Genomic DNA, 26,135 nt, shown 5'->3' with positions numbered 1-26,135 from the left:
GAACATGCACAAAATATGTACACACAAACCACACACACAGACTAACACACACATACATATTTTAATATAAGTAATATATATACATATATATGTGTATGTAAATATATACATATATGGTAGAGATGATTACATTATTACTTTCTTGATTATCTGTTGCTCCTAGATTTTGAGTGTGTTTTACCCATCTATCCTTCCTGATCTTATGAAATGCATTGTCTTGTTGGCTAGGCATCACCATATATTGGGTGATTTACATCTCACAAAGGTATATCCTCATAGCCTTGTGAGCCTCAACTCCTAGATCAAGTTGGGATTGGATTTCTCCAAGGCATTCTAATTGTTTATTTGTTTGTCTGTTTAATTATTTTTACTTTATTCTTGCTATTTAACTTTTTATTGATTCTTAGTGAATTTCACATCACTTATCCGAATTCCACTCATCTTCTTATCCTTTATAACTGTCCTCAGCCCCTGCAATCTTACCACCAAAGAAATATATAACTCCTTTTGCAAGCTGTGTTATGTCACACAGTATCCTACAGATAGTATACCTTTTTGTCCACATTTCTTTATTTGCAGATGTCTTTGTAGTGAATTATTGTCTGATTTGAGCCTTCTGGCTTCTGTTATACCGTCAGTACTGGATCCTCACTAGGACTCTGTGCAGGTATTCTCTTACTTCCCAGTGTCATGGAGATCCTGCAGTCTTGGGTCTTCAGAACCAGCCCCTTTATACATTTCAGTACCTCATAGATGTGGTAGATGTTGATATGAACCAACTCAAAGTCCTGGATCTTGGCTTAGATGATAACTTAGTTGGCCAGCTGTCCAGTTCTTCAGCACCACACCACTAGGGTGAGCTCTCTGACACTGACCTGGCTAGTTCACACAATGTCACACTGGGAAAGGGGCAAAGCCAGCTCTCCTCCTCTCATACTTCAGGACCAGGTTCACCTGCAACCCCACAACCAGGGCTAGCTCTACTGATGTGCCCAGGCAAGGTTAAAGAGTCGCTCTCCATAGTGCTACAGTCAGTAAGGGAAGAGCCAGGTCTTTTGTTCTAACACCTTCTGGGGCAGCTCTCCCATGGTGCTCAAAAGAGAAGTGGGGCTGAACATCCTTTGGACATCAACGTGTCCCCATGTGGCATTCTAGACCGGAAACAGCTGCCTGGCCTTTGGTGTTAACAAACCCCTACTACTAGTAGGCCACAGACCCAAATGCGGTTTTCTCTGGCAACATGGACCAGAACCCCACCCTGGCCTTAGGTGGCATTGCTGGCTACTCACATCAGACTGTTCCTAGCTACCCTCAAGTCTCTAATTCTGGCTCTCTTCATTGTACACATATCCTTCTGTTCTCTTTCCCTTCCCATTACTCCAGAACTTACTTGCTCATCTTAGTGGCAGCAGCAGCCTCTAGATGTCTGTGGTCATATCAGGAGTACTTTGTTCTAACTGTTGCCTTTGGAAAGTATAGGAATCAGTATTTGTTCATTTCATGAGTGTGGTTGTCTTACAAGGCCTTCAGTATAAGTCATAATTTTAAATTATGGACCTTCTCTACCGTTTGTAGGATGCACAGTCTCTCAGCTATGTTTCTTATTGAATTCACGTATAAGTCTTTAATAAGAGACAAGATTCATGATACTTTGGAGACTTTCATGTTCATTTTGTATATCCTGTTTTCTATTGTTCATCCTTAAGAAACTGCAGTTTCTTTCTTTTGTTATTTTATTCTTGACTTTTATCATGGTTTCACCTCCTTCTTTCTGAACTGGATATCATAACTAATACCCTTGACCTGGTAATGATTTTGGGAAAAATGTTTAGTCCTTCCATCCTTCAGCATCATTGGAGATATAGCATTTGTGTGGATGCATTTACTCAGTTGAAGAAAACTATTTGTAGTTTCCAGTTTGTTGCAACATTTTTGTTTGCTATTAGTCAGCAGGTACTAGACTTCTCCAACCATCTAGCACACACATGAATATCTGTTTAAATGAACACATGATAAGTGTCTTTTATTATGTGTCAGTAATGCAAAACCACAGAAGATATGGAAATATACCCAGTCAAAATCAATGAAGATATTTTTAAATTAAGCACAACAATTTTCTTAAATACATGCTTCTTAAAATGACATATGCATTTTCCAATGCCCAATGTCTAGTAGCTACTTGTTTTAATAACCATGCACTTACTTTACTGAGGGGATGTCTGGCCTCATCATCTAGCTATTCTAAAGTTGCTAAGCCAATCTACATTGTGGTAATTCTTATTTTAATTATTTAACTCTACCTTTAGTTCTGCCTCTCCTATAAAATGGGATTAATAATCCTCCATCGGGTTGTTGGGAAGATTAGATGTGTAATGTATCTGGGATTGCTCACTGAAGCATCTTGCAGATGGCATTCAATGTATATTACTTGTATTAGAGGTTCAAAGAGACATAACAGAACAGGATCATTAAAAGGCAACCAAAAGAGATTTTGTGGGACTTCAGTATAACTTATGATACTCTGTGGGATGTGTCAGTCAATCGAAGGGAGAGACAGAACATAAAATCAATATTTGCTGATGTATTTGGTCTCTTTGTTCTCATAGACAGATCATTTTATGTCTTTTCATCTCCCCTTCCTCATTAAACCAGAGAAGCTTAGTGGTAATCTGCCTTTCTTCTTGCCTTAGGCATTTTACACTCAGCTTCTGTGTAAGAATAGGAATGATTTGGATATGCATCTAATTCACTAATTCCCTTGGCAATGTCTTAGGTACAAGATGATCACAACTCAAAATCACTGAGCATGCTACTGCTTATGGGTGGTTCTGCTCATTAATAACATCATTTTGAAGCAAGGACAAAGGTGCTCTAATACAGATGAAGTCAACACTTACATCATTACTGTGGTTGTTCACTTGTCCCTTTATGAGTTTGATTATTTGTTATTCGATATGAATATTGTTTTGTAACATGATAAAATTATGTGAATTAAATCATGCTTGTGTAAATTAAATTACATAGGACAGATTATCCACACAGAAAACGTTTTATAAGATATACTTATTTGAGAGTCAACTTTATCTACCAGGATTCTATTACTTTAGCTGCTATGGAATAAGAATTACAGTATTTTATGATTTCCTAAGTCTTATATTTATTATGTTGCCTTAAATTACTCCTCTACTTCTGATTATATTCAATATCTATTAATAATGGTTTCAGTGGGTAAACAGCCTGCTAGTGATCTTACAACCATATTATATACATATACATACACATATACATATACATATACATATTTGCATATTCTCAGCAGAAAAATAGGATAAATAATTAATTAGGAAATGAAGAGGAAAAAAAGAACAGTAAAATGTCACATTCATGTCCTATAGAATTCTTTGTTGCCTTTCTGGTGTCATTCATTTTACTTAACATTTTTAGGTGTGCACATAAGTTTATCTACTTTCTGACCTTTTTTTTTTTTTCTCAAAGAAATACTACTTGATCTCCTATTTCTTTCTAATAAAATGTTTCCTTCCCACTTTGTTCTTTCTGACTCTTCAGTACTGTCACAGACACACCAAAGAATTTAGGAAACCTTTTAAACCATTGATATAATCCACTCAAACATGAAGCTAATGTCCTTCTTCTAATAAACAATTTTAATCCAAGGAGCCTTAACTATCTCAAAGATGTTTCTCTCTGCAGCATTTCCATTAAAGTCGGGGCTTTGTCTGGTGTTTTGGTTTTAAACAAACACTTGTCCCAGCAGTGCAACTTACCAATATAGAACAGAATTACAATGTACTTGCAGCCAAATTCAGTTTATTGTCAATTTCAGTCGTCTTTCTTATGGCAGCAATTATTCTCTGTAAGCCTGCAAGCAAGCAGTAGAAAACTGAAATCATCAAAGAGTTTTTATCTGCAGCAATTCCAGCAATGGCAGGTAGCTGATAGTTTAAACTTTAGTTCTCTGCAGTGGAATGGTGCAAGTAGGAAAATGCCATCTGCCTGCTCCTGCAGGCTTTCTGAAAAATATGCCCGAGTTAATAAAATTTGGGGATGATATTTGATGACTCTGGATAGCATTGCATCGGATGCTGGGACACACATAGCTCTCTGCTGTTGGAGGAACTCCTGGGACATGCTGTGCAAGCTGGAATGGCCTTGCTTCATATTTATACAAGTGAATAAGATAACTGTGTGTTTTTTCTCAAATTTTCAGTTATCTAAAATGAGTATTTCTAAACAGAAGGTCTTTTACTTACTTCTGAAAACATAATGGCGGCTGAGGCCACTAGGGATAAGAACAAATGCAAGAACTTTCAGGAAAGGCCAGCAATATTTGTTTTTGTTCTTTGGATAATTTATAAAATTTTAAAAATTATAGCTATACCTTAGAAGAGAATAGGTCCTGGAATTATTGTAATGTTGCCCAATTTATTCTGTCTAGTAATGGCAATTTACTTAGAATATTTTAGTTAGCTTATAACATACCATTTTTATGATTTCTAGAAGAAAGGTGATTTTTTAAAATTTCTTTAATCATTATGTCAAGAATTACTGACTACCTCATTCCCCAAGTGTTGACTATACAGAGGAATAAAAGCTTTGAACTTAAAGCAGTAAAAACAAAATAGAAATGTTTTCTATGCTTATATTCTAGCATATAATGGTAATAACACAAGTGACAGTTTATGCTGGTGCAGATGTGGAGCAAGGGTAACACTGTTCCATTGCTGGTTGCATGAAAACTTGTACAGTCACTTTGGAAATCAATATGCAGCCGTTTAGAAAATTGAGAATCTACCTACCTCAATATTTAGTTGTACTCCTCCTGGGCATATACTCAAACAAATCTCTATCTACCATAAATAAAATTCCTCAACTATGTTCATAGTAGCTTTATTCATAATAGCCAGAAACTGGGAAGCAAACTTACTTAATGCTCCTCAACAGAATAATGGATGCAGATTTGTGGTTCATTTATAATATGAAGTATTATTCAGCTATTTAAAAAGTACATATTGAAATTTGCAGGCAAACTAATGGGACTAGAAAAAAATCATCCCTCCATGGCCCCTGCATCAGCTCTTGCTTCCTGACCTGCTTGAGTTCTAGTCCTGACTTCTTTCAGTGATGAACAGCAATGTAGAAATATAAGCTAAATATACCCTTTCCTCCCCAACTTACTTCTTGGTCATGATGTTTTGTCCAGGAATAGAAACCTGACTAAGACACACACCATATTTCTCTCTACAAAGTGAGGACTAGTAAGAACCAGCAAAGACCAGTAAAACATTGCACAGCTCTTTCCAAGCATTACAGACTCTCTCAAGTGTCTGCTGTAGCAAAACATCACATTCTCTCTCATGTGTCTGCTGGAGAAAAAATTCTCTCACATGTCTACTTCATCAAAACATACTCTCATATGTGTACTTCAGCAAGACATCCTCTCACAAGACAGCTTCCAGAAAATATCACATGACACAACTGATTGTCAAAGAAATTTTCATTTCATATCTTTCTGAATATAAAAATTTATTTTCTCTAACAACAATCTAAGCTCAATAGAAATAATTATTAAAACCAACAAACTAAAACTCTGCATCACATTTTAAATAATCTTCTTATGTGCAATATATCAGAGTCAAATTAAACAACTTTAAATTTCCATCAAGATAAAATAACCAAGTAAAACAAGCTTACATTTCTTTCAATATACATTAACCCATTTGAAAATAAAATATTTAAAACTAGTAGATTTTTTATTAAACATTATTATTATTATATAATTTCCCTTTGTCTCCCCATCCTTAGATAAAAGAGAAAGATAGGAGAAAAAGAAGAAATAAAGGAGAGAAATTCCTGTTTTAAGCTTTATTCTGTTTTCTCCCTGATCATTACCAATAACAACTTAGCAACATTGATAATAAAAACCATAATACGATTGACCAAAACGACATACCACAGCTTAATGGGTTAGTCTGATGGTACTCTTATAATTGTTTCTTGCTTTATTGGAGCAACAACTTCCTGTTTTGGGCCCAAGAAAAAATGGTTAGTCTTTAAAAAGCTAGCTATAGCATTTGTTTTCCAGTCTCTGTGTTTCTGTATAGTTGAACATTTGTGCTAGCTCTTTTGAAGTTGATTTGTATGCATGTTTTGGAGAAATCAGTAACTGAGACAGTCTGTAAACGTAATTACCTGGGCTACTTGGTTTGTGACTACACTCATGTCTCAGCTGATATGATTTTCCTGGTCAGATCTAATCTTTATAAGTTTTGTTGGCAACCATACTGTTTCATTCACTGTAGATAATCATGACCCCATCTAAAAAGTATTGCTAGTTTCCATGCTAAAGTCAAAACATCCTTATAGTGAATACTAGGTTGGCCTGGTATTCACTATAAACAAAACTGGAGAGTTTTGTTTTTATGGGGGATTTTATTTGTTTTGTTTTGTTTGGTTTGGTTTGGTTTTTGTTTGTTTGTTTTTTGACAAACCTGTGTCTCTCAGCTTCTATTGTTCCTTTTTCACCAACATTAAGAAAATTTAGAGTTAACACGGCATTATTCAGTCTGTACCTGCATGATTTTATACTTCCTCATGTTTAATAGGAATCTCTTTTAAGGTACATTTGGCTGTTTATATAATTGCTTGTCCTGTGAAATTTTATGGTATACTAGTAACATGTTTTATATTATAATATCCAAAGAATTGCTTCATCTTATTGGATACATATAAAGAAGCATTATCAGTCTTAATTTGGGTGGATAACCCCATAATTATCATTATTTCCAACCTTGCAATTACACAATCAGCTTCCTCAGAAATTAAAGCAGTTGCCCATTGAAATCCTGAGTACATGCTAATGATATGTTGTATATACCTTTATTTTTCTAATTCTGAAAAATTAAAATCATCCATCTTTCAAATGTCATTTCTTTTGGTACTTTTATGGTTAATACCAGCAAGTAATAGAATTTGGTTTACAGAAAACACATAGACCCTTTATTTTTGAAATATTTCTATGGCATGTTGACAAGTGATAGAAAAAATAAGACTTTCCTGTTACTTGATGTTTTAAGTGAAAAATTTAGGCTTCTAATGCATTTCCTATTAGTAACTTGTCAATTTCCTCATTTCCAATATGAGTACATATAATGGATAGATTCTACTTCTGATATAATTTGGCAATTATATAAAAAACAAAGTTAATTCTGAGTTATCAAAAACAAATTCAGCAACTTATATATGTAAAATAACTTTTTCTGAATATAAAGAATTAATAAATATATAAAGAGATTTAGGATAATCTAAAAATACCATAAACACATGATCCCGATTTTTGAACTAAGGTATATGGACTTTTGATCACTACGTAATGCCCATCTTGTTTGCATCAGGATAGAATGTTGATGACTCTGGAATCGGTTTCTTTACTACAGGAAGAAGAATCCAATTAGTATATGTTTGATTTTCAAGTATTTATTGTTAATTTCACATAAGTAGTTACTACAAGCTCTTTGTCAACCTTCACTGGTCATAATGACATAATGACATAATCTCAGCATTAGTAAGAGGTACTACAATTTTGTCCAGATCTGTTCCTGATAATTGAGATAGTCTTATACTAGATTATAAAATTAATTCAGAAATCTTTTCTACATAGGTCTTCAATTTTTTTACTTTGTTTATGAGCTGAGAAAATGCATTGCATATACTAACTTCCCCCTGCACAATGATCCCAGTAGGAGAATAAGTTGAAGACAAAATGACCAACATAAAATCATTTTTAGGATCAATTCAATCTGCATATGCATCTTGCCATCTTTGTTCTATAAGAGTTAATTCTTTTTCTGCTTCATCTATTAGATATCTTGGATTGTTTAAATTTGAATCTCCTTGTCATGTTTGAAAAAATTACTTAATCCATAAGTACTTAAACCAATAATAACCCTCAGTCAGTTAATATTTCCCATTAAAGTTTGAAAATTGTTAAGAGTTTACAATTAGTTCCTATGAATCTTTACTTTTTTGATTTTTTTTTGTTGAATGATTTTTTAACACAAATAACTAAGTGAATTACTTATTAGTATTTTCCTGAAGCAATCTTTAACACTTAGCATGGCAGAATTCTTTGTGTTTCTTTAAACATTTTCATTAAATTATCTTCATAAGAACCAGCCAACAAAATGCCATCCATATAGTGATAAAATGATATATTGAGGACCTACTCATTAGTAGTTCTGTGAATTATTTCTAATGGCTGTTGTACAAAATATTGATATAAAGTTGGACTATTTAACATTCCCTGTATAAATATTTTCCAATATTATATTTTTACTGGACCATCGTTATTCAGAGTAGGTGCAGAAAAGGCAAACTTTCCCTAACCTGCTTAGGCAAGGGTACTATGATGAAGCAATGTTTCAAGTCCATTATTATTTTAGACCATTATCTCATCAACAAAGATGGTGAAGAAAGTCAAGGCTATAAAGGACCCCTAGGTTTAGTTACTTTATTAACTGCTCTTAAAGCCGTTATCATCTTCCATTTTACCAATTTCTTCTTAACAACAAACTTAGGGGAATTCCGTGGGCTGGTAGACTCTTCTACATATTGAGCATCCTGTTGCTATTATAGTAGTTGTTCAGGTGAATGCAATTTTTCTTTTGTTCTGAGGCACTGTTCTTGCCAAAGAGGCTGGTTTGATAATCCTTTTAGGGACAAGGTCTGCAAGCAGAAGCCCCTTTTATAAATTTGGAAACACAATCCCTCTGATGTCTGTTTCTTTGATCATGAGTATAGCTTGCCATTGTTCTCTGTCACCTGTATCAATAACTTCTCCAGGAACAGCTACCATATCACCTCCAGTTCCCTTATTTCCTTTCCCTTGACTTACAGGAATACCAATTTGAGTACCCCATAGTTATAAAACATTCATTCCTGATAAGTGTATGGGTATGTCAGCTACATAAGGTCTTAACTTCCCTGTTTGCCCTTCTGATTTCACACAGGTAATCCACTGAACACTTTGTCTTATTTGTGATAACTTACCAATTCCTATGAATTGTATGAAAACTTTCTGAAGTGGCCAAACTGGATTTCAAGACTTGGGAAAGTATATGAACATCTGTTCCTGTATCTACTAAATATTTAAACACTGTTCATTTGCAGCATTAATTTTGATCTTTGATCACTAACCACTGTTTGCCAGATCATACTTTTTCCAGTTCTTCAAAAAGCCCCTATTCTTTCCATTGGATTGTCATGGCCCTTGATGTAAGAGAACAACAGCTGAGTAATTCTAGTCCCTGAATTAATTTGCATCTTCTTTTTTTCACACACAGCACAATTTTAATTTCTTCCTTGTTATCACCATTAGTATACCTGGATGCACAATAAATCCTTGAAATGTTAATCGACTTCTCAAGATGATTCCTACTGTCTCTGAAGTTAAAGGACTATAAACACCTGTGGTTAAATTTTAACATTCAAAATTTGTGGATATTGTACAAGGTATATCTCTAGCCAGTTACAGAGCTGAACTCTCTTCTGTAGCATGCGTAGGATCAGAAAAATTTAGTGTGTATTTTTTTGCCTGCTTCATACTTCCTGGCTAACCAAAGGAAGATGGCTCATAGTGTTTGCCGTGGAGCCTCAAGATGAGTGGCTCCTTGGTCTATTTCTCAATGCCAAGAAGTTGCCTTTTATGTCTCTCTTGGACCTTAGGCTGACTTTTGCCCTTTCCACAGCCACTTGAATACCCTTGAAGAATTTGTGTTTCATAGCAGCCAGAATGTTCTGGTTCTCTTCTATGAATACCATATTCTCTATGGTTAATGTACCTTCTATTTTGAACCCCAAATATTTTAACCTTACAATTTCTTTTGCAGTATCTAAATTCACCATAATTAAAGCATCAGCCATTTTGATTCCATATACTTCTAACTATAATTTGCCATATGATATTGACATGATGCTCCTGAGAGCCAATACCAGCTGTCTCTGTTATCCATTTGTCTATAGGTGCTCCTTTTCCTTTCAATGATCTGATTGCTCTCTTACATTTAGTATTTGAGTTTTCAAATGTGAAGATCTCTATTAATGATTGTCTCCTTTCAGGCTCTGATATGGCCCTATGTACATACATATATGTACATAGCTGAATTTACTCTCTGGAGGAAGTCATTAAAGGCTTCTGACAGGCCTTGTAGCCCAAATCCTTGGAAAATGAGGTGATTATCCCCTCCCCTGAGCTAATCAATTATTATCCCAAGCTCTTAAAGCTGCAACACAACATTATCCAATTATAACATCATCATATCAGGTTTGTTCTTATAGGTCAGCATAATGCCCTTCACTAAGCAGTTCGTCTTTAGCAACATTTATCCCCCATGACATATATATGGTTCTATTTCTGTGGCTTCATGCCTCCACTCGACAACCATTATAATTGTTGACCAACTTATAGTACACCAATCCCTTTGAATGTTTGGGAATAACTCTATGCTGCATAACTTGGTTACATCTAGTGAATGGACAGTACAAGTCAAGCAATACAATGGCTTCTTTAAAATGCTTTAAATCTAGCATTTCTAATAGATGCCATGTCACATCATTATACCCATGGCCACCAATCTTAGCAGGCATATCCTGCACAAAGACTGGAAAGGATGAAGATGCCTGTGTAGCCTCAAGCAAATCCTCTATTAGTGCACTTAGCCATTGATCCTGTACTGCCTCCTGCTTTTCCCCATCCCTCATTTCACAGAGGTGCTCTGGGAACCTGGCAGTGAAAGAGTGTGGACCAGGGTAGGGTGGCAGTTTAAATTCTAGCTCACTTGCTTCCCTATTTCTACAAACAATAAAATCCTGGTTTCAGACACCAAGCCTAAATCTGGTTGTTCTTTCACTGGCTCTTTTTACCTTCTAATCCCTTCAATGTATATCTGCACCCTCTCTAAGTGCATATCCAACTCTGAAATTCATTCTAACTTAAGAGAATTGAGTGGACCTTCTGAGTTTTCAACTTTTCCCATAATCTTTTTCAAAATTGTATACATGAAAACCTGAAACAAATTGAAAACAGAAACAAACAAACAAAAACAAAAATCACCCTCCTGGAGCAAGGCAAGAGCCTACCCAATTGCAGTAGCTGTTCTTTTTGCTAACCTTCTTAAGCAACATTGTCAACCAACCCAAACGTGCCTTTTCCACTAGTACAACCTGGTACCTTGAATTTTTCTCTAAATCTACTTTATTAAAGGTTTTAGAAAACTTCAACCTCCCTTTTAACCCACTGACTAGAGGTAGGTTGAAAAATAGGTTTATAGGAAATGGGGGGTTGTGGATTTATTTAGAAGTTCTTTGGGGCGATTCAACTATTCATTGTCAGAATATTAGCAATCCAGCTCAATAGCAAAAATCAAGTGTGCACCAGCAGCAGTGACTCGATCCATCAGAAACTGCAAGGTTCCTGAGTTACGATGACTTAGCAGAAGTGGCAACTATCAGTTAGAGTACCAAGAAAAGTTCTTTGGCATATTACCTGTAAAAAGAATGAACAACTGTTATGTGGACAAAATCAGTGAGCCTGTAGAACAAAGAGTTACATTAAATATGACCTGAGGAAATGAAGGAAAGTTAATCAACAGGTACCAAGACCTACCAGTTAGGAGATATCCTTTTAAGTGCTCAATTTCAATGCAGATGAACATAGTCAACATAATATATATTTCAATGTAACATGAAAAGATTATTGTTTTAATGATAAAGAAATAATATTTAGTTAATAAGGTATTCTCGATATTCTCATTTTATCATTATATAATATATACTTGAAATAAAACTTTATATTTACATTATAAGTAAAGCAAAAAGTAAAATGTACCAGTCAGCATATTGACACTGTCCCATAACTGCAGGACTTGGGAGAGAAAGGTGATAGGACCTATCATTCAAGTCAAGCTTGGGCTAAACAAAAGTTCACAGCAAGCCTGAGACAGTGATACTTAGCCTCACATATACCAATGGGAATGTAGCCCAGTCTAAATGATGATTGCTCGTATTGCTCAAGGTCAGATACTCATCACTGCACAAGTCAATGAATGAAACACCCATTCAATCCATCAATAATTGCAAATAGCTAAAGAAATAAAGAAATAAAAACATGAAAGGTACAAACACACATGAGAGAGAGAGAGACAGAGAGACAGAGAGACAGAGAGACAGAGAGACAGAGAGACAGAGAGACAGAGAGACAGAGAGAGAGAGAAAACAGGTTGCTAAACACAAGATATGGAGTAATGTTCAGAGTAAGGTTGACAAGATGGTGAAACTACATAGAGATTTGTAGGTTAATCACAAAAGAACACACATGATGTGCACTCACTGATAAGCGGATATTAGCCAAGAAACTTACAATATCCAAGATAAAATTTGGAAAACACATGAAAATCAAGAAGAAGGAAGACCAAAGTGTGGATACTTTGCTCCTTCTTAGAATGGGGAACAAAATACCCATGGAAGGAATTTCAGAAACTGTTCAGAGCTGAGATGGAAGGAAGAACCATCCAGAGACTGCCCCACCTGGGGATCCATCCCATATACAACCATCAAACCCAGACACTATTGCATATGCCAAAAAGATTTTGCTGAGAGGACCCTGATATAGCTCTCTCTTGTGAGGCTATACCAGTGCCTGGCAAATACAGAAGTGGATGCTCACAGCCATCTATTGGATGGAACAGAGGGCCCCTAATGAAGGAGATAGATAAAGTACCTAAGGAGCTAAAGGGGCCTGCAACCCTATAGGTGGAACAACTATATGAACTAACAAGTACACACACACACACACATACACACAAGCTGTGTCTCTAGTTGTATATGTAGCAGAGGATGGCCTAGTCTGCCATCAATGGGATGAGAGGTCCTTGGTCTTGTGAAGATTATGCCCCAGTACAGGGGAATGCCAGGGCCAGGAAGCCGGTGTGGGTGGGTTGGGGAGCAGGGCTGGGGGAGGGTATAGGGGACTTTGTGGATAGCATTTGAAATGTAAATGAAGAAAATATCTAATAAAATATTTTAAAAATATATTTAATAACCACCACCATTGTCATCATTGTCCTTGTTGTTGTTGTTCTGGTGGTGGTGGTGGTGATCATCTTCTTCATCATCATCGTTATTTTAAAACAGGGCCTCATGAAATCTAAGATGCCAATGAACTATCTTACTATGTAGCTGGATGAGATCATGAATCCAACTTTCTTAATACACATTACATGTGCTGGGGTTCTACAGGGAATTGCTATTCTCACCTTTGAATTTGTTTTATAAAATATCATCAGATGGCCTGATGTTCTAGTTCAGTGATAGACTACTTTGCTGGCATGTACAAAGGCCTCAATTTGAGTCTCAAGATTTACAAAGAAAATTAAAAGGAACACTATTATAACTACCAACACCCTCAACAAAAACAATAGCAACAAAAAACATTTCTCAAGCAGGCAAAACAGGAAGTGTTTTGATTGATTGCTTGAAATAATTCATTGCTTAATATAGAGACAATCTTAAAGTTCAGGAGTAAATGACACAAAGGTAAAGATTGTTTAATAAAGGGTTATGGAAGAAATAAGAGAGGACTCATATTCTAAAAAGGTTTTAGAAATTTAACTAAAAAAGGAAGATATATGAACTTAAAACATTCAAACTCTGAAGCCCCTAGAGGATGGAAAGATCTAGCTCTTCCACTTACTATAGAAGTAACAGTGAAAATGCTATTATTTATCAAAGGATTTAAAAATTCTATACACCCCCATCAAAACAACAGAGAATTTCTTTACTCTATTAGAAAACAATGATCCTAAAGTTCAAATAGAAGTCCAAAGACCCAAGTAGTTTGACATTTCTTATGAATAGGGAATGTTATATGTGTCACATTATTTGATATGAAATTGTACTATAGAGCTAAAGCAACAGAAGTATCATGACACTGACAGAAAACAGACCCACAGATCCATGAGATAGAATAAATGCTCAGGAAATGAAGAAGCACACCTGCAGCCACTGAACTCTTAATTAAGTCTTTAAGTTTTAAAAATCAAATATATTAAGTTGTGTGTGTGTGTGTGTGTGTGTGTGTGTGTGTATGGGGATTTCTGAGTAAAATATGCAAATTATTTATTTACTCATTTTTCTTTTCTTTTACTATGTGAGCCCCAGGGATCAAACTGAAGTTGTTACACATGATGATAAAGAGTTTTACCTGCTGATCCATCTCACTAGCTTAAACACTTGACAAAGATCCCACAAACACACACACACATATACACATCAGAAAAGACAACTTCTTTTACAATTGGTGCTTGCAGATGGTTACATGTAGAAAAGGAATCTAGATCTGTGACTCTCATCCAGCCGAGCAATCAGTTCTACCTAGACCAACAACCTTAGTGTGCACCCTAAAAATTCCTTAAAGTGTTAAGAGAAAACAAAGGGCAAAGCTCTCAGTTGCCAGTCTTCACAAAGACATTATGAACAAAACTACAACAACACAGGGACAAGCCCTAAAACTGACAATAAGATTTCATGGATTTTAAATACTTCTACATTGCCAAAATTAAGAGGCAGCTTTCTAGAATGTTAACTACACATAAGACAGTAAAATAATATACTGAATACATAAAAATAAAAATCTTTAATCTTTCAAATCCATATAATTTACTTAACAAGTTGACTATGAACTGAACAGACAATTTTCCAAGAGAGAAATAAAAATGTCCAAAAACACTTCAAAAAGTGTTCAATATCCTGTCTTCTCAGATATGCAATTTAAAACTGCCTCGATCGTCATGAGATTCTGTTCACAATCCCTAATTAGACTGTGGAAATATAAAGAACAGCAAATTCTGGGAAGGATATAGGGAGGAAGGGTCTCTATTCAAAGCTCTAGTGTGTAAATGTATAGGCACTAGGGAAGGCAAAGTGCAGTTCCTTATAAACTGAGAGACAAACCATCATAGGAAGCCTTCACTGTTTTTGAGGAGCAGTTCTTTTTTCCCAGGAGCAAATATCTATCAGGACAACATCCCCATATATAGACATAGAAGCTGTAGATATCCGCACAGAACTCAGGTAGCAGAGACTCTGCAGCTAGACCCAGCGAACTCTTCGCTGCCATAAAATAATGTGGTTCAATCAAAATCTTTTTATGTAAATATTATGAGAAGAATAAAGTGTACAACTAATCAGCTGTTTGGGCCTAATTGGTAATAACCAGATAAGATATGATAATTTCTGTCATTCTAGGTGTCAAGGCCTTAGTTTTAATTAGATGGTTGACAATCACAACAAGGCAAACTACAGCCTTATAAAATGCTAATATTAGGGTTGTGTGTATTTCATTCTTTGAACAAAATACTTGGACCTTCATACCTCTCTTTGAGTAAATCTGTAGGTTTCTTTTAAATGCTTATTTTATTCTCTCCAGTGTAGCTACTTTGCTTATATATAAACACATGCACAAATATGAGAAATTTGAAAATATGTAATAACCTCAGCAATATCTTTATGTGTAAACTTCATTGTGAAAATGTATATTACGATATCGACAAGATGGATTTTAATTGTTCATAGCACTCAATCTGAGAGAAATATTTTACAGTATAAATGAAAATTATTTTGGATTGCTAACATTGAAATTGATGGAAAGATTATATATGTGTATCCACGTGTATATATACATGTACTTTTAACACACGGAAAATGGGGAAAGTACCATAATTAAACATATGTATATATTCACCAGTACACAGTACTTTGATATAAGTACCAGGTAGTTTGAAGAAGCATAAAAGAGGGTCACTGTTGCCTCCTCTCCTCTGCTTACTGTAAACACTACAGTTGTTTAGCGAGATTTATAAAAATTGTACAAATGATATAAAAGTTTTGGGTTGTTGTTTATTTATTTAATATTTTTATTTATGTGTAATTAAAATGTATGAGATGTCAACAAAAGGAAACAAAGCATATTGGGTCTTCATGTACTTCCCAAACTCGTTATTGGTGTTAGCTAAACAACACAGGTTCTGGGAACCAAACTCTCTGTTCTTCTGTTTGGTTCCCTTAAACATAGAGCCTTCTTCCAGCCCCATAAATTAATATTTTTAATGGAACACTGAGTTAAACTCTCATTCTATGGCATACTTTACTTCAGGATGGAAAGAACTTCACAAAATAGCTTCAGTTATACACATTGCACAGGTATTTTGGCCTTTATGGTCATGAATATTGTAATTGTTGTAAGGTGATAAAAGTATAGTCTTGATTTGAATTTCCCTAGTAATATATAGGTATTACTATATAGGTATCAAAGGTAACTATTTTCCATAATTCTCGTCATCTTTGAAAATGTTTCTTAAATTAAGCTCAAAGTCAAAATACTTATAGGCACAAATTAGGTTTTTCTCATAGATATAAAACAATTCTAAAATTTACATGGAAACACAAACTCACTCAAATAGCTAAAGCCATTCCAGGGAAAAGACCAAAGCTATAAATATCAGATTCCATTACTTCAAAACATAACCCAAAGATTCTGTAATCAAAACAGCACAGTATTATAAAAACACAGACACTCTAGCAGCCAGAAAGCACGAGTTCTCACAAAAACTTCATGCAATTCAAGTAAAAAAACTTGTACAGAAGACACCAAAAGTAAACACTGGAGTCTCAACACATCTTTTAAATGGTGCTGTGAACCTCAGATTTCTGCAGAATACTTAAGTTTGATTTCTATCCTACAATACACGAAATCAACATAAACTGTACATACCATCAGTTTAGGACATAAAATCATAACATAGCTAGGGAAGAATATAAGAGAAACACTCGACAAGACTGATAGAAGAGAAAATTGTATTGGAGGAAAGGACCAAAGACTAGGAGAGCTAGCAGACTGACAAACTAGAGAACTAAGATCACCCCAAACTCAGAAACTTCCTTCACGGGAAAAGCCAACCACAGTGTTGATTATTTTTTTGGAATCCACACATTTCTCTTATGAGAAATGTAGAGCTAGCTTTTCTGTATGTGTTCATCTCTTCCAGGTCTTAAGACAAGGAAACAGATTCAAACCTGTCCCTACCATGATGCTCCTGAAGCACTCTGGACCACTCACTGAAGATGAGGTTTATATAGCCCCCACCCCTATCTAGAAAGACGTGAAATAGAATGAGAATAATTTGGCTTCAGGCCTAGAAGTGACAAATGATATTTCAGATTCAACTCATTAAAATTTCATGTTTAGTTTCAAAAACTTTAAAAGCTATTTGGCTATAAATGAAATAGTCACTTAGTGTCTGGTCTTTGTACTGATCATTTATAATCTATCTTTTTTTTTCTTTCTCATTTCCCTTGACTAATAGATGTATTCCATTCTGTATTGTGATTATTGCTATTAGTGCCTCTTTCTCATTCATTTACCTCTTTGTATAACTTTGTACTTTAGCAAACACTGTACAAAAATTATCTCTTTTAATCATGACTCACTTAAACCCTGTGAAGTATCTTAGAGATGATTCATTAAAATTAATGAACACCAAAGGCAACTGAGAAATACCCACATGTGCAAAAGTAAATTTCCAAAGATGACCTTTATATATTATACAATAAAATCTGTAACCACACCAGCTCTACCTCTGAGTTTCTTTGCATGACATCTTATGCAAAAACAATTGCTCTTAGCTACCGAATCACTTTTGCAGCTGATAAGGTCTTATTATTTTCTCTGAGAACCTTAAGTCTATTCTATTAGTTTTACTGCCTGTGTTAGTTTTCTATTGCTGTAATGAGACACCATGGCCAAAGAAACTTACCAATGTAAGGTTTTAATCTGACTTAACCTTTGAGTCTGTGGCAGTAAAACTCATAGCTTGATTCGCGTGCCTTTAGCAGAGAAAGAATACTGGGAGCAATGATAATCTTTGAAATCTCAAAGCCTACAGTATGTGAAACACCTTCTCAAATAACACTACAACTCCTAATCCTTCCCAAACACTCTACCAGCTCAAAACCAAGTATTCAAATATACAAGTTTATACAGGTCCCTCATTTAGAACTTCATACTGACACAATTTTTTTTCTTCTCTTATTTACATGTCAATGTTAATATAACTTCATATTTTTTTAATTTTTAAAAATTATTCAAATTAATTTTTACATTCCATATTCCATTTCGCGCTCCCCAACCACCCTCCAACTGCTCCACATTCCACACCGCTTCCTCACCACCCAATCCCTGTATCCACTTGGATACTCCCATCCCCACCCCAACTGATCTCTAAACTCCCTGGGGCCTCAAGTCTCTTAAGGGTTAGGTGCATCATCTCTGAATGAACAAAGACCAGGAAGTCCTCTACTGTATGTGTGTGTGGTGGGAGGGGCTCATATCAGCTGGTGCATGCTGTCTGTTTGATGGTTCAGTGTTTGAGAGACCTCAGGGGTCCATATTAATTGAGACTGCTGGTCCTCCTACAGGATCACCCTTCTCCTCAGTTTCTTTTAGTCATTCCTAATTCAACAACAGGGGTCAGATGCTTCTGTTCATTGGTTGGATGCAAATATCTCCATCTGACTCTTTCAGCTGCTTGTTGGGTCTTTCTGAGGGCACTCATGCTAGGTCTCTTTTTGTGAACTTTCGATAGCCTCAGTAATTTTGTCAGGCCTTGGGACCTCCCCTTGAGCTGGATTCCACTTTGGGCTTGTCACTGGACCTTCTTTTCCTCAGGCTCCTCTCCATTTCCATCCCTGTAATTCTTTCAAACAGCAACAATTATGGGTCAGAGATGTGACTATGTGATGGAAACTCCATCCCTCACTTGATGTCCTGTCTTGCTGCTGGAAGTGGACTCTATAAGTTCCCTCTCTCTACTGTTGGGCATTTCATCTAAGGTCCGTTCTGAGAGTCTCTTACCTACCAGGTCTCTGGTACATTCTGGAGGGTTCCCTCTACCCTCCATTTCCTGAGGTTGCCTGTTTCCACTCTTTCTGCTGGCTGTCAGGTCTTCAGTGCTTTTCTCTCACCCAATACTAGATCAGGTTCCACCCTCCCCCCACAACACTTCCTTTCTCTCATCCACTTTTCCTCCCAGTCCCTCCCTCCCTCCCTGCTTGTATTGCTTTCTTCTCTCTCCCAAGTGGGACTAAAAGGACCTCACTTGGGCACTTCAGCTTGTTAACCTTTTTGAGTTCTGTGGACTGTATCTTGGGTATTCTGTATTTTTTTGTGGCTAATATCCGATTATTAGTGAGTACATACCATGCACATCCTTTTAGGTCTGTGTTACCTCACTCTCAGTCAGAATGATATTTTTTAGTTCCATCCATTTGCCTGCAAAACTAAGGATGTTATTGTTCCTAATAGTTGAATAGTATTCCATTGTGTAAATGAACCATATTTTCTGTGTCTCTTCTTCTGTAGTGGGATGCCTAGGTTGTTTCCAGCTTCTTTTTTTCAGAAATAAGGCCACTATGAACATAGTGGACCACTTGCCCCTGTGGCCTGGTGAAGCATATTTTGGGTATATTCCCAAAAGTGGTATAGCTGGGTCTTCAGGTAGATCTACTTCCAGTTTTAAACCTCCAGATTGATTTCCAGAGTGGTTGTATCAGTTTGCAATCCCACAAGCAGTGGAGGAGTGTTCCTCTTTCTCCAAATACTTGCCAACATGTTTTGTCACCTGAGGTTTTGATCTTAGCCATTCTGATTTGTGTAAGGTGGAATCTCACGATCATTTTGATTTGTATTTCTCGGATCACTAAGGACTTTGAACATTTCTTTAAGTGCTTCTCAGCCATTCAAGGTTCTTCAGTTGTGAATTCTCAGCTTAATTTTATACCCCATTTTTTCATTGGGTTTTTGATTTTTTGGTGATTAACTTCTTAAGTTCTTTATATATTTTGGATCTTAGCCCTCTATCAAATGTGGGGTTAGTGAAGATTTTTTCCCAATTTGTAGGTTGTTGATTTGTCTTAATGACTATGTGCTTAAAACCAGAAGCTTTCTGGTTTCATGAGGTTCCAATAATTAATTCTTGATCTTAGAGCATGATCCATTGGAGTTCTGTTTAGGAAATTTCCCCATGTGCCAATGAGTTCAAGGCTCGTTCCTACTTTCTCTTCTATTAGTCTCAGTATACTTGGTTTTATGTTGAGGTCCTTGATCCACTTGAACTTGAGCTTTATACAAGTTGACAAATATGGGTGTAGTTTCATTCTTCTACATACCGACAGCCAGTTAGACCAGCACCATTTATTAAAGATGATTTCTTTATTCCATTCTATATTTTGGTGTCTTTGTCAAAGATCAAATGACTATAAGTGTGTAGTTTTATTTCTGGGTCTTAAATTATATTCCATTGATCAATGTGTCTGTCTCTGTACCAATACCATGCAGTCTTAAACACTACTGCTATGTCGTAAAGCTTGAGGTCAGGGATGGTGATTCCCCCAGCTATTCTTTTATTGTTAAGAATTGTTTTCACTATTCAAGGTTTTTTGCCTTTCCAGATGAATTTGAGAATTGCTCATTTCAGGTCTTTAAAGAACTGTGTTGAGATTTAATGGGGATTGCGTTGAATCTATAGATTGCCTTTGGTACGATGGCCATTCTTCTATGTTAATTCTGCCAGTCTATGAGCATGAGAGATCTCTACATTTTCTGAGATCTTCTTTGATTTCTTTCTTGAAAGACTTGAAGTTTTTGTCATATAGGTCTTTAACTTGTTTGGTTAGAGTTACCCAAAGATATTTTATACTATTATGACAATTATGAAGGGATTTGTTTCCCTAATTTCTTTCTCAGCCTGTTTATCCTTTGTATAAAGGAAGGCTACTGATTTCTTTGAGTTAATTTTATATCTGGCTACTTTGCTGAAGTTGTTTTTCAGCTGCAGAAGTTCTCTGGTAGAATTTTTAGGCCCACTTATGCATGCTATCATATCATCTGCAAATAGTGATACCTTCACTTCTTCTTTACCAATTTGTAAATTTATAATTTTTATTAGATATTTTCTTTATTTACATTTCAAATGTTATTCCCTTTCCTGATTTCCTCTCTGAAACCCCCTATTCCATCACACCTACCCCTTCTCACCAACCCACCAACACCAGCTTCCCTGTCTTGGTATTCCTCTACTCTGAAGCATCGATCATTTACAGGACCAAGGACTTCTCCTTCCACAAATGTCCAACAAGCTATCCTCTGCTACATATGCAGCTGGAGACATGGGTACCTGCATCTGTACCCTTTGGTTGGTGGTTTAGTCCCTGGGAACACTGAGGGTAGTGGTTGGTTCACATTGTTGTTCCTCCTATAGTACTGCAAACCCCTTCAGCTCCTTGGGTCTTTCCTCTAGTTTCTCCACTGGGGACCTTGTGCTCAGTCTAATGGTTGGCTGAAAGCATCCACCTCTGTGTTTGTCAGGCACTGACAGAGCCTCTTAGGAGACAGCTATGTCAGGCTACTGTCAGCATGCACTTGTTGGCATCCACAATGTAGTATTCTTCCTTATAATATTTTACAATATTTATAGTAGATCTCCAACATTGTTTTCTGTCAGTGTAATACAATTAGTAGACAGTTTTTCTGTGATCACTACATCTCAAATCACTGTTGTCATTGCTTGCTACTAGCTCTATCTTTCTAAACTAGTAAATTGGTTACTATAGTACACACTTTCTTTTTTCTACTTGCTTCCTCTTGCACATTTTCATCGTTTCAAATCCACATGGTAAGGAAACTGTGGAGGAAATGATGGTGCTTTTCACAATGAAGACAGTGACTGATGACCAAAAAAACCACAGCATTAGGCTTTGATCATTGCAGCAAACTGAGTGTGTACTTTCAGGAATCAACTTGGCAAGAACACCAGTAGGAAATATATGTGACCAAAGCATTTTATGCTCCTGACCAAAATGAGGTTACGCACAGAAGAATACAGCAACAGGCAATCTAATTACTGGGTGACAACATCTCATCATGGATTTCAGTTGGGAAACTCTAACATCTGAGGATGCTGGTTGTTTTTATTTGCTTATTCCTATCTGCACATGTTCCGAGTAAATGCGTGCTCATGTCTTTTCTGCTGTAATTGGATTTTTTTCTGTAGAAAGTTCTTTGCATGTTCTGCTTACAAGCAATTAATCAGATAGAGAAAGTGTTTTCTTTGCTAGAGCTGATCATGCTTTACTATTGGCTGAACCAAAGTTCTAAATGTGGAGGAGGCCCGGTTACTGATGCTTGTAGCTATGGATTATAATTTCAGTATGAAAAATGTTGAAGCTAGCTTTATTTTAATTTGATCAAAGAATGCTTTTTTACTTTCCCACAAAAATTTTGTTTCAGTTTAGAACTGATTTAATTAGACGGAAATGTATGGAATTCTTAGCTTTCCTGCCGCATAGGCACTCAACTTTAGCAAGAACATTTGTAGAAAAAGATCATATTGCCTTGGGATCATAAGAAACTTCATGTTTTGTTAAATATTAGAAAGTTCCTTGCTCAGTTTTGTATCTTGTTTTCCAAACTTATTCAGCTGCTCTGGGTTTGTTTTTTCTTCTAACTCTAATATTTTTGTCTTCCTTTATTTCTTTTTCTTTTTTTTTTTATTAGATATTTTCTTTATTTACATTTCAAATGCTATCCTCTTTCCTGGTTTCCCCTTCAAAAGCCCCTTATTCCATTCTCCCCGACCCTGATCTCCAACCCACCCACTCCTGCTTCCTGGCCCTAGCATTCCCCTATACTGGGGCTTCTTTTATATTTTGTAGGTTATTTTTATTTTAATTTGGGGGCTAACATGTCCAGCATTTTTCTTGTTGATGTGAAAATAACCTGTTATTTTTCAGTGGTGAGGAATCTTCTAATTTCTCTTCAGACATATTTCTGTACTTCTGTCTGTCTTATCTTTTCTGACATATTAGAAACTTTCCAGGTTTTCTTCCATTTTGTATCTTTTCATGTGTCCCAGATGCTTTTAAAACTTCATTTATTATGATTGTGTGTAACTATATAAGTGCACAATGGGTAAACAAACTTGTCAGTGTGTAGGTAAAGTAGATACATTTGTTGAACTGGTTCTTTTCCCTTTATTTTAGTTTTAGGGATCAAATTGGTTGCCAGGCTTATACAGCAAGAGTTGTTCGCCCACTGAGTTCTGTTATTAGTCAGCTCAAAACTTTTGTTTGTGTATTTGATTCTGTGTACTATAATCAGTGATAACCTATAGCTGTATTATATAGAAATCTAAGATCCCTGCATCCAGTATTTGGAAATAGTGAATTTATAATTATAAAGGTTGTTTATGAAAACATGTAGATTCGACTAACATTACTGATAGCATGCCACTCCACAGAAAACCAGAAGTATGCTGAGATTGTCTTGCTATCATTGCCCAGTTGCTGCTGCCTATGCCCCATGAGGCAAGGAGTTCCAAAAGATAGCACTGTACTGTTGGGACTAACAACCCTAGGAGAATGATATTGTAGTCTGTAACCTGCACTCAGTCACTATATAGAAATGTCCACAAACCTAAGAGTATCCTGGATCACCCTTATGAGAACCCTAACTTGTTCATGTTCCTTCACACACTTTTCAAAGAACACCTGAAGGATGTTGGTTCTTGCTCTGTGTGCTAATAAAATCAATCTTCTCAAGGTTGAGGTTAGACTTCGCTGTCTCCCCTGCCTTTGGTCCCTTTGCTCTACCTCTAAATCTAGAAATTGCAACCCAATTTTTAAAGAAAAGTGTGTCCACAGCATTATCTGTGTTATTTTACAGGGTTCATTAAACATATTTATTGTTCTCATTTTTTCTTTCAGTGGTATGTATTGTATTTAATTGTTATTGTTATCTAATTGTACTTAAATTATCTGAGATAGTTGTAGTATCCAATCAGACTCATGTCTGGTCATCTGCTGCTGCACCACCTCAAGGCCTTCAAAGTACTCACATTTATGTTATGTTATGTTATGTTATGTTATGTTATGTTATGTTATGTTATGTTATTTTTGTTTGTTTGGCTAAGTTTAATGACTTCCACCTTCACCTAGAATTCTTATTTTCCTGGGTGTTGACTTCTTATATATTTTTTTTATTCCACTGTGTTTATAATTTGTGTGTGTGCATATTTTTTTTAACTTAGAAGCCTTGTTATAACACTACTTATAGGTCACGAGAAACAGACTGATTGCCACAGGAAATGCTCTAGCAATTGGTACCATTCTCATGCTGACTGCCAGTTTGTTTTCCAAACATGGTAAAGTTATTTTGCAGTGTGTGAAGAAATACACAGAAATGTACAAGGAATGCTTCTGGCTTCTCCAGAGGTTTTGAATTAAAAAACAAAAACCAAACAACAACAACATGTGTATGCCTGTGTCCTCGACTAGGTTTGTGCACCAGTGTACAAGTGCCTACAGAGTGTAGGATGCCCTAAAGCTGGAGTTATAGGCAGTTGTAAGCTGCCTGATGGGATAACTGGAAATGGAACTCAGGTCATCTGGAAATGAGGCACAGTCTATTAAAGATGAAGCCCTGCTTCTAACCCACCTATGATGTTTTCTTTTTTTTTTTTAAAAAAAAAGATTTTCTTCATGCTTATGACAGCACATTGTAATAAACAAAGCTTAACTGAGCATTTATGTGTTAGTTTAAGTAATATATGCATTTCCATTAATTGCTTGCATCAACATTATGTAATTAGCCATCATTATATCTTCCACTGATTTTAAAGTAGTATATTAGATTATAGAATTGAAAATTTTACAAATATACAATGTAAAAGTATATTAAGCAAGAGCAATGCTTAACAACATTCTTAGTTTCCCCTTCATCTTGGAAAATCTCTTCTCCCCTTTACTGATGGCACTTTTTTGATTAGCCAACAACTGTGATAAAACAAAACAAAACAAAACAACAACAACAACAACAACAACAAAAACCAAAAGGACCTAGGGTCATTTCTAATCCATACATTTCAGAGGCCATGTGTTGTTGTCTATGTTTCTTGTCTTTAATCTGGAAAGAGACATGGGTATGAAGAAGCTATAATACTGAAATATCCTGGAATGTGAACTAGCCTTGGAGATGTCAAGTCTTTAAAGTTTCATTTTTGTAACATATCAGAATCTAACTGGCACTGTGTTTGTGTTGTGTGTAGTTTTTAACAGCAAGTTCCTGCCTCATGAATATTTATTACATTTTTCCCTATACTGTTCCTGTTCTTTCTTCCAAAAATAAATTCCCTTGGGCCAAAGATCCTTCTAACCCTTTTTATTTTTATGTTTCTCTGCATAGGGTATTTTACATATAGTGTATACATTCTTGGAAATAAAGACAATACTTTTTCGCATTTCACCAAGTTGGACTATAAAGTCTATTTAAAATATTTATTTTTGAGACTAAGTTTTATTCAAGAAAAACCATGTAGGGTCTACTTTTCACCATTTCCAAGAATGTGTATGCCCAGTGAGCCAGGAGGAAGGTTGAAGTACAGTATGTGGGATTTGGCATCCCGTGAAATAATATGAAAATATGTTAAAGTACAGCTATGAAAACATATTTGTAAAACAAGTAATTTACAAGAAAAATAAATTATTTGGATTAAATGGCCCTTTAAAAATAATAATAAAAGCAGACTGTGCTCATTTGTTTGGCTATTCATTCTTTCACTTCCAAGTAATCCTGACTGGTTTCAGTCCATACCCTAGAGCGATTGCACATGTTTTATAACAGATGTTTTATTGCCTGGAACTTTGCAAAACTCATCCATCCACACTAGTATAATATGCCCCTGACACAACCAGGACCGAAGATAAAACAGCAAGATTGCAAAGCAGACCAAAAACAATCTTGGAAAATCATTGGGGAACTTAGCAAGTGATATAGGCTTGAGGTTCTCCACAGGATATATTTCCTCTTTCTTAATTAAACCTTGGTTTTAAAAACTGAGAGCCATAAGGTCTTGCTTTTCTGGTTTGGTCCTTGTTCTGGGGTATTGTTCGCATCAGACAAAAAAGAACGGCCACCATGCCTTATTACTTTGACCTGAGCTAATAGTTTATGA

At 35.8% G+C, this 26,135-nt stretch overlaps 1 long non-coding RNA gene across 1 annotated transcript in view; it reads right to left on the bottom strand.

The window, feature by feature from the left end:
• Positions 1-3,815: 3,815 nt before the first annotated feature.
• The window catches only part of LOC110284441, a 61,314-nt gene continuing 38,994 nt past the window's right edge, over positions 3,816-26,135 (bottom strand). Inside the window, exons 6-7 of the long non-coding RNA XR_002376935.1 lie at positions 11,561-11,636; positions 3,816-3,880 (exon numbers count right to left, since the gene is read on the bottom strand). This is a non-coding gene — a long non-coding RNA (uncharacterized LOC110284441). The remainder of the gene's footprint in view (positions 3,881-11,560; positions 11,637-26,135) is intronic.

Source organism: Mus caroli, chromosome 18 (genome assembly GCF_900094665.2).
Source record: "Mus caroli chromosome 18, CAROLI_EIJ_v1.1, whole genome shotgun sequence".
Classification (NCBI taxonomy): domain Eukaryota; kingdom Metazoa; phylum Chordata; class Mammalia; order Rodentia; family Muridae; genus Mus; species Mus caroli.
This window is presented reverse-complemented; position numbering and strand designations above follow the sequence as displayed.